This window comes from Taudactylus pleione, unplaced genomic scaffold (genome assembly GCF_031769625.1).
Source record: "Taudactylus pleione unplaced genomic scaffold, aTauple2 ptg000953l, whole genome shotgun sequence".
NCBI classification, from domain to species: Eukaryota; Metazoa; Chordata; class Amphibia; order Anura; family Myobatrachidae; genus Taudactylus; species Taudactylus pleione.
In genome coordinates, this window is record NW_028285354.1 from 804077 (window position 1) to 813313 (window position 9237).

A 9237-nucleotide genomic window follows, 5' to 3' on the forward strand; every position below is an offset into this window, starting at 1 on the left:
CCAGGAATGATGATGTTCGTCCATGCAAGATGACGTTTTGCCTCTTTCTGAGTTCCGTTTTTTTGGAGGGAAAAATCCGAACTCCACGTGCAAACTCGAACCTATCCGAGCCTGCACATCCCTAGTAGGAATACACCTGACACATAAGCCAATTACTATGATGACAACCAATATGAGGATCAGGAGTTTACCTATGCAATCATTTCCTGGACCCACTCTCCTAGACCGGAGAACCATTTCACTGGGTTCAACCATGAAACCTATTCCTCTACCTTCTCCTCTACTTCAGCCACTGAAGCATTATGGTTCTTCTGAAATTCCCATTTCAGCTGCAGAATTTCATCCATATTCCGGTCTATCACCTCCTTGGGGTCACTAGTGTTATTTGTAATATATGTGCAACACTTTACACCAAATTGAGTGGCCAAAGTTACGCAATACCCTCCAGTGACAGCTGTTAAAAAATGTTAAACTAATCTATGTTGCACCAGTTCTTTCTTTTAGGCCTGCAACTCCTTACCTGTGTACCTAAATGTGTCATCATACATCTCGGTGATATTATCTATTAGTTTAGCAAGATCTTGGATATATCTAAAATGCAGTGTACCACAAGCGATCCTGGTGGGATCCAATGCTACCAAAACTTGAAAGCCAGTTCTTTCACTAATAAACTATGTGGCTTTATGTACGTCACTAGGTATCATATTTCTTTTGTCTCTATGTTCATACTGTGTGTGAAGATATGGTGATGGTGTGTTTTTATGAATACCAAGCATTTCACCATGTGTAAAGGTCATAACCTCTGGAAGTACTCTTCCCAGATAATGCAAACCTTCGGAACTCGGAGAGAGCCACTTATACGCTTTCCTTCCACATATAAAATATACATCATCGGGGAGAACATAAGGAATAGAATGCATCATGATCATCCAGCACATTTCCCTAACAAATGATCCTATCTCAGGTTCTCCCATCTGGCTAATAGACATTTCTGGTTGTATAACCCTAGCACAGTACCCTTCTGGTACTCTGCCAACCATTTCTTTGGTGTTACTTAGTGTATATTTATACCGGAAGTGTCTTCCACCCGACCTATTGTGCGTAACAGTTCATAATTCATGGGCTCATAATCAGCTCTTAGTGAGAAGGTCATCGTCTGGTTATTCCCAGTCACCTCCCAACTTCATTGGACTTGGTGATGTTCAAACATAAAAATGTTTTATCTACCTGGTACTGGTGGAGTTTAAAATGGGGTGGTTTGGTGTTAAGAAATTTTCCATCCAGTGTCTTCCCTTTTTGTAATTCTGAAATCTCAGAGATATTTAATGGAAATGGAACTAATCCTACATTATGCTGTCCTTAGGGCACGTGAGAGCACACGCAACAGTCGGTTTGGTTTAAAACTTTGCCCACCATGGTATGATAATCCTCTAAAGGATACCCACCCCAATACTGGTTATACTTAGGTTGGCACTGTTGAATGCATCTCTCATTGACTACGTACCCACAGAACTCACACATACAATAATCTTCAGACAATAGACCTTCACACTGTATCCAGAATAGCAGATCTCTTAGCAATTACTGTACTGGGTTTGGTCAGATACAACCCCGGTTGGTTTAGCACTCCTTCTCCCGACTCTACTCAATTAATATCACCATCAGCTCCCATGTCCGTCCTCTGTCCTCCGTCACAGAAACCAGAGATCCCGACACAACCCAAGATAATGAGGACTTGGGAGAAAACACAAAGATAACCACAGCAGACGAATCCATTGCTGAAAACAAGGATCTACAAATTTCTTTAGCTCAGGTATCTCGCTGTAACCTTTAACCTTCCCGGAACAGACTCGCAATTGACAGGTCTACGTTATCTGCCTCGATTCCGCCTTGTTTCTCCACCGGTTGGTTGATCTTCTTACAGTGAGTAGAATGGACCCAGGTATCTCTCTCTGCCACCTTCAATGAAGTTGTACTCATCAGCAACACCTGATATGGACCTTCCCACCGATCAGTCAAACAACCTGAATGCAAGAAATTTTTGATCATAACAAATTCTCCAGGTTCAACATCATGACAGTTTGTTTCAGGCATATCATGTGACAACAATTTCAGTTTCTGCTGTTGCTGTTTTAACTGTTTACTCATTGTTATAAGATACCTTACAGCAGTGTTGGCTAACCTTGACACTCCAGCTGTTGTGGAACTATATATCCCAGCATGCCCTGCCACAGTTTTAGCATGCCCTAATAGCAAAACTGTAGCAGTGCATGCTGGGTTATGTAGTTCCATAACAGCTGGAGTGTCAAGGTTAGCCAACACTGCCTTACAGTAACCTCGTTGTTACTTTTCAAATCCTCCTGTGGCTTATAATCAAATGAGGTTGTCTACCAAACAGTATTTCAAATGGGTACAGAATGAGAGGGGGTCTAGGAGTTGTCCTGATACTGTGAAGGACAAGTGGTAGTGCTTCTGGCCAACCCAGTCCAGTTTCCGCCATGATTTTACTTAATTTATTTTTAATAGTACCGTTCATCCTCTCCACCTTGGCACTGGCTTGCGGTCGATAGGGGGGTGTGAAGTCTACTATTAATACCTATCAGCTTACACATGTTTTGGAAGACATCACCTGTTAAATGAGTACCCCTATCACTTTCAATAATTCCACGGATACCATATCTGCATACAAACTCCTGAACAATTTTCTTAGCAGTAAATGCAGCAGTATTAGTGGCAGCTGGGTATGCCTCAACCCAATTAGAAAACACATCAGTGCATACTAATACATACTTGAGATTCCTGCAAGGTGGTAATTGGATTAAATCAATTTGCATTACCTGAAAAGGTCCATCGGTCGGAGGAATGTGGGATGGTTCAGTAGGGATCATTTTCCCAATGTGTTTCCTCAAGCAGGTCAGACAGGCCATTGCTCTCTTTTCCGCTTGAGAAGAAAAACCCAGTGCACACCAGTATGCTCTCACCAATTTGCAAATGCCTTGCTTTCCCAAGTGAGTCAGACCATGCGCTGCATCAGCCAGGCTTGGGTAGTACGCCTTGGGAGCCACTGGCTTACCTTGTCCATCTCTCAAGAGTCCAGAAGACTCTTGCCCACATCCCTTGGACCTCCAGACTGCCTTTTCCTGGATGGAACAAAAATTTAGCATCTCAATTAATTTCAGCATGTCAATCATTTGAAACATCATTTGGTTAATTGGCACATTTACTTTTAACCCTGCCGCCCATTTGGCAGCTTCGTCTGCCCTGTTGTTGCCTAGTGACACCGGATCATCCTCACATGTATGGGCTTTACACTTAATTACCGCCACTGTCTTAGGCAATTGGATTGCTGTCAGTAGTACTTTTATATGTCTGGAATGTGCGATTGGTGTGCCTGCTGCTGTCATAAAATTTCTCAGATGCCATAGAGCCCCAAAATCATGTACCACCACGAAGGCATATCTAGAGTCAGTGTAGATATTATCAGATTTACCTTCTGCTAATTCACATGCTCTCCTTAATGCCACCAGTTCCTCCACTTGGGCCAAGTGTGGTGGACCTAAAGGTTCGGCCTCTATGACATCTTCATCATTTACCACAGCATAACCTGTACATAACTCTCCAGTGTCAGTTTGTCTATGTCTAACTCCATCCATGTAAAATGTCACATCTACATTTTCTAAAGGTGATTCCCATATGTCAGGTCTTGCAGTAAAGATCTGATTCAGATATTCCATACAATCATGTGCATCAATATACCTGCAGAACTCACCTTTCGCCAGTGACTCACCTCTCTCCACCCTTTGTGCATCATGTTGCACATATGGTAAATACGTTGCTGGGTTTAACATACTGCACCTTTTGATGGTGATGTTTGCAGGTGCTATTAGGGCTAGTTCCCATTTTGTGAACCTAGCTGAGGAGACATGTCTGGTTTGGGCAGAGTTTAGCAAAGCAGATACAGCATGGGGAGTATAGACAATCATACAATGGCCTAACACTACATCCTCACTCTTACTGACCAATAGAGCAGTTGCTGCTACACTTCTTAAACACATTGGGAGTGATCTTGCCACAGTGTCCAATTGTGCACTGCAGTATGCTAAGGGCCTACTGGCATCACCATGTTTTTGTGTGAGGACACCTGCTGCACAACCATTAGCTTCATTACAATACAAACCAAAAGGTTTTTCGTAATGCGGTATTCCCAATGCAGGTGGTCTTGTCAGACTATCCTTAAGGTTAAGGAAAGCCTGCTCTGATTCCTCTGTGTGTATGACACGATCGGGCTTTGAGGAAGAGACTAAGGGCCTAATTCAGACCCGCTCGCGAGCACTGAGCACTCGCAAGCGGGTCGATGTTGGCCCAGTGCGCATGCGCATGAGGGAGATGGCTCCGTCGTGCGCATGCGGGCAAGCCATCGCTATGGGTCTCGCTATAAAGGGGGCGTGCTGTCGATGGTGAGTGAAAGCACGCCCCCTTGGTGGGCGTGCCAGGGGCGTGGATGCTGATATCTGAGATAACATCTGCTCTACCTGAGATGGATTTTTATCTGTAATGGTAGAGTGAAACATTAACCTTTGGGGAGTGTCCAGTATATCCCTCACCTCATGCTCAACTCTCTCTGGGATATCTAAAAATATACCATCAGAGGTACAATAAATGACACATCCTATTTTACATAACAAATCCCATCCCAGTAGGTTAGTAGGAGCCGCTGCTGCCAGGAGAAAAGAATGAATGGTATGCAATGGCCCAATAGTAACCTCTGTGGATTTGGTTAAAGGATAATGTTGCACTTTACCCGTTACACCCATTGCTGGTACTGTCTTGCTGGTCACCTGTAAATTAGCTGGAGATTTTATCACTGATCTGGTTGCCCCTGTGTCTACAAGAAAAGGATGTTTAGTACCAGCTATATCAAACATCATCACCGGTTCTTCCCTAGTACTTCCCGTTAACCTATCTGTAGACTACAGGTATGACCTGACCCCTAGCATTGACTCTCAGTCTCCAATACAGCATTTAAGGCCACAATTGGAGCTGGTGACTGTTGAAAATTTCCTGCACTCTGTGTATATCCCTTATGTGGATATCCAGGCACTCCCTGGTTAGGGGGTCCTACCTTCTTCACCTTACAGTTCCTACGTACATGTCCCACTTGGTTGAAGTTAAAGCACCTTCATGAGTGGGGTGGGTGAAAGGGTTGCTGTGTGGATTGAGTGGTAGGGAAAGATTGTGGGTGTGGATAGGGATTTTGAGGGTAATATGGTGGCTGTGGATAGTATGGGTTTTGTGGCTGTGTGTGGTAAGTGGGGAAGGGCTGTGTTTGTGGCTGTACAGGACTTTTGAGGGTGTTTAGCTGTGCAGGTGTATGTGTGTCTGGTGGCTGTGATGTTACATTCATTACTTCTAGAGCTTGAATACTAACAGCCATTAGCTTCTTGCTCTGGGTCTCTCTCTTTTTGAGGATGTTTTTATCATGTTCAATAACGGACTCCCTGAGTGTGTCTACAGTGACTCCCCTCCAGCCAGGTAGAGAACTCTGGACTCTGGTCTTTAGATTGTCTTTAAGACCATCCATAAGTACCGTGATGATCATTTCCCTGTAATGAGTGCTATCTTTAATATCCTCTATCCCAGTGTACTGGGTGATAGCCTGCAGAGCTCGGGTACAGTAATCCTCTGCAGATTCACTCTCTTTTTGTTTTATGGTGAAAATTTTACTCCACTTAACTACTACTGGAAAATATACACCCAATTGAGTTGTTATGCGGGTAATGTTACCTTGGGTACCCTCGTCTGTTAAAGGACCATCTCCATCCAATACGCAATCCGTGATAAACTTTTTCAAGTCGGTATTGTGTGGAAGACATGCCCTTAACACCAATCGCCAATCTTTATTGGTTGGCTCGTGAGCATTACCCAAATTTTTCAAAAATCTTTGGCATTTTGCTAATTTCTTCTTAGGGTCAGGGAAATCATTCATTATGGAATTTAGCTCAGCTCTTGTCCAAGGACAATGCATTGCTACATCCACAAAAATTTATCTACTTTATACTATGACTTGAAGTTCATCTTCCTTTTCGGTCAGTAAATTCGTCAATGATCTTATCTAATTGAAGGTTCTTTTCCCTCTCATTTTTGATGGATAATATTGCTAATCCTTGAAGTCTTTCTTGTCCCATTGTGCTACATAGGTAATTTTTAATTATTTTAAGTTTTGAGAATGAACGTTCAGCAGTTGCTACTGTTACTGGGATGGACAGAAACAAGATATTAGCTGTACATACTTCTGGAAAACGATGACAAGACACTATTCTCAGTAATGAGTAACTTTGCCAAATCTTCCACTGTAGATAACTTAGACATTTCTGGTTTTAAGCATGCTCTGAAAGCAAGCAATTGCTCTGAGAAAGACCCAGTAAAGTCTTTACTGAAATATTTAATTAGCTGTTCAGCATCCTCATAGAGCTGGTCATCTGTTGCTGTCACAAGTGTGCTTGGTAGTATTGCTTTAAACTTTTTGACAGTGGCATCCAGACTCTTGATATGATTACACAGTTGTGCCACAATAATATCCAAACAACCACAGGAAATATTTACTTTAAAGCCTTTCATCCTCACATAACTCATCAATTTGTTTTTTTACTCTTATTCTCCTTTTGGATGCAAACTTGGCCTCCACATTCCACTTTTCAGACATGTTTATAGCAATATTTTTAGCTTCTTCAAAATTGTTTCTAAACAGTGTCAGTGACTCTATTGCATTACAAATTATGGTGCATACACACGATCAGATTTTTTCTTCAGATATGGACGATAACGATTTAAAAATCGTTCAGTCGTTCATATCTGATGGAAAATCGTTCATATCTGACATGCCTGAACGATGGACGATCAACGATGCGCGTTCCCGTTTGTCAGATAACGATTTCTGACATCTGATGGGTTTGCAGTCAGACTTGGACGATTCCATTCATTTTAATGCAGTCAAAAATCGTTCATATCGTTCAAATCGTTCAAAACTTTGGTAAAATCGTTCATCTGACAAATCTGACAAGTCTGACAAATCTGACCGTGTGTATGCTCCATTAGCTTTGCAGCATTTTCTAAGTGTGTTTGTTTGCACTGTAGGCATTTAGAAACAGAATTGAATATTTCAACAATCTTTTTTTGAAGTACTATCTGTACTACAAACTCAAAACATCCTAACATTTTTTTCAAAGCAGCAGCTTCATTACATTCATCTTTATTCTTGCTGAGAAGAATTATTCTTGTAAGTGCCTTCATTATGTCCATATACCGGAATCTCAAAGCAGTAAGAGAATCATTCCTTGAAGACCAATGTTTTGGACATTAATCTTTTTAAAGTAACATTGCTGCCAATCTCAGCGCCAGAGAGATGCCAACTCTGACAGCATGGCCCATCATTTCACACTATGGCCAAAGAAAGTGTACACTCTTTCAAGCACAGTATAGAACTGTTTTATTTCAGGTATACCCTGAACACAGTCATTTAATGCAAGATTCAAATTGTGGGCAGTGCAATGTACATATTCTGCACTAGGTTCTCGGCGAGCTATTCTTGCCTGCACTCCTGCATAAATGCCGCTCATATTTGCTGCCCCATCATAGCCTTGCCCACGGCACTTTGATCATTCTAAACCTTTTCCTTCAATACAATTTAGTATTTCTTTCTCAAGGCCAGCAGCTGTGTGATCAGATACAGCATGAAACCCTAAAAAGGACTCTTTGATTTTCACACTAGTGACATTAGAAAGCTCATTGCTTTCTAATACTTGACTTAGTTGGTCAGTTTTTGAAATATCTTGTGTTGTATCCATGATGATTGAGAAAAAAGGTGCTGCTTTGATTTCGTCAACAATATCATTCTCAATCTTTTTGGCCAGCAATTCAATAATTTCATCTTGAATCTTGTGACTTAAATATCTAACAGAGCCTTTAGGCATACTAATTAGCTGCTTCAAAACTGGGTCATACTTTGCAAGAAGTTCAACAATTGACAGAAAATTTCTGCTATTTACATCTCCTAAAACTTCCCTATGCCCTCTGAAAGGGAGATTACACATTGACATTGTTTACGTTACATTAATAAGGCGATCCAATACTTGTCTCCAGAATTTTTTTGCCCTCATTCATTTTCTTCATCAATAGTGCCATGCATTAGAATGCAATACACAATGCAAGCATTTAAGTGTTGTTGGGATTTTTCATGACTACCTATTCTGTCAGTTAAATGACGCCAATCTCTCACACCAGTCACCCATGCTGCAATATATGCATTAGTATTACGATCAGCAAAGAGCCAACATGGCTCACAGTATGCGCTATCTAATGTAGGTGAATAGCAAAGCCATGCACGAGGTATGATAACACCGGCCTTTGTTTTCATAGTGTAATAGATTTCAGAAAAGCCCCGTCCCCCTTGCTTTTCATCTCTCGGAAAGATCCCTTTGGGCTTACACGATCCCTGAGAAATTATATATCTTTTTGTTTTATTGTCTGTGATAGCTGATTGAAAATCTCCTCGATCTGTAGGATATTTGCTTCCTGTACACTGTACACTTTCTTCAGGATTTTCCTCTACTGTATAGTTGTCAGATTCATCTATATTTAACAATACATCACTCCTATCCACTTCTGCAATATTATCCTGATTTTCACGCTCTTTACTTGTTTCAGAACTTGTACTTGCTGCACTATCTTGCAGTATGTCTGTACATTCAACATTACTACTAATGTTTGGGTTGCTGTCAGAATCAGGGATTTTAATAAGTTGAAAAAAACTGCTAATCTTGGTAGCTTGGCACTCTTTTCTAATTCTTCCTTCATTTCTTTGCGCTTTTGCGCCCCACTTTTAGATTTTGCCGGCATTCCTGAAAAAGGTGATCAAAATCAAACTAGAGTTGATGACACCCACTGTAAATCAAACAGTAGCCAATTCCTTACAAACCTTGTCTCCATACAAGGGTCAGAGAGAAAGAACAGTTGTCTTTATCTGTGGCATGTTGCAATGATTAAATTAAAAATAAAGGTTATGTTTTAAATAACATTTAGTGCACCACAGATAAAGACAACTCTGTTCTCTCTCTGACCCTTGTATGTTAAGTAGTTGTCAGTGAGCTGCACCCCCAATACTCTATTTGCATCATTATGATTGTTGAATATACAGGATAATATGGGGCCCTTATGTTATTCTGATTAACATTACAATAC

General features: G+C 41.2%; 1 pseudogene; it reads right to left on the bottom strand.

Annotated features, from left to right (window-relative positions):
* Positions 1-6071: 6071 nt before the first annotated feature.
* LOC148473227 (zinc finger MYM-type protein 1-like) lies at positions 6072-7215 on the bottom strand (annotated as a pseudogene).
* Positions 7216-9237: the final 2022 nt, after the last annotated feature.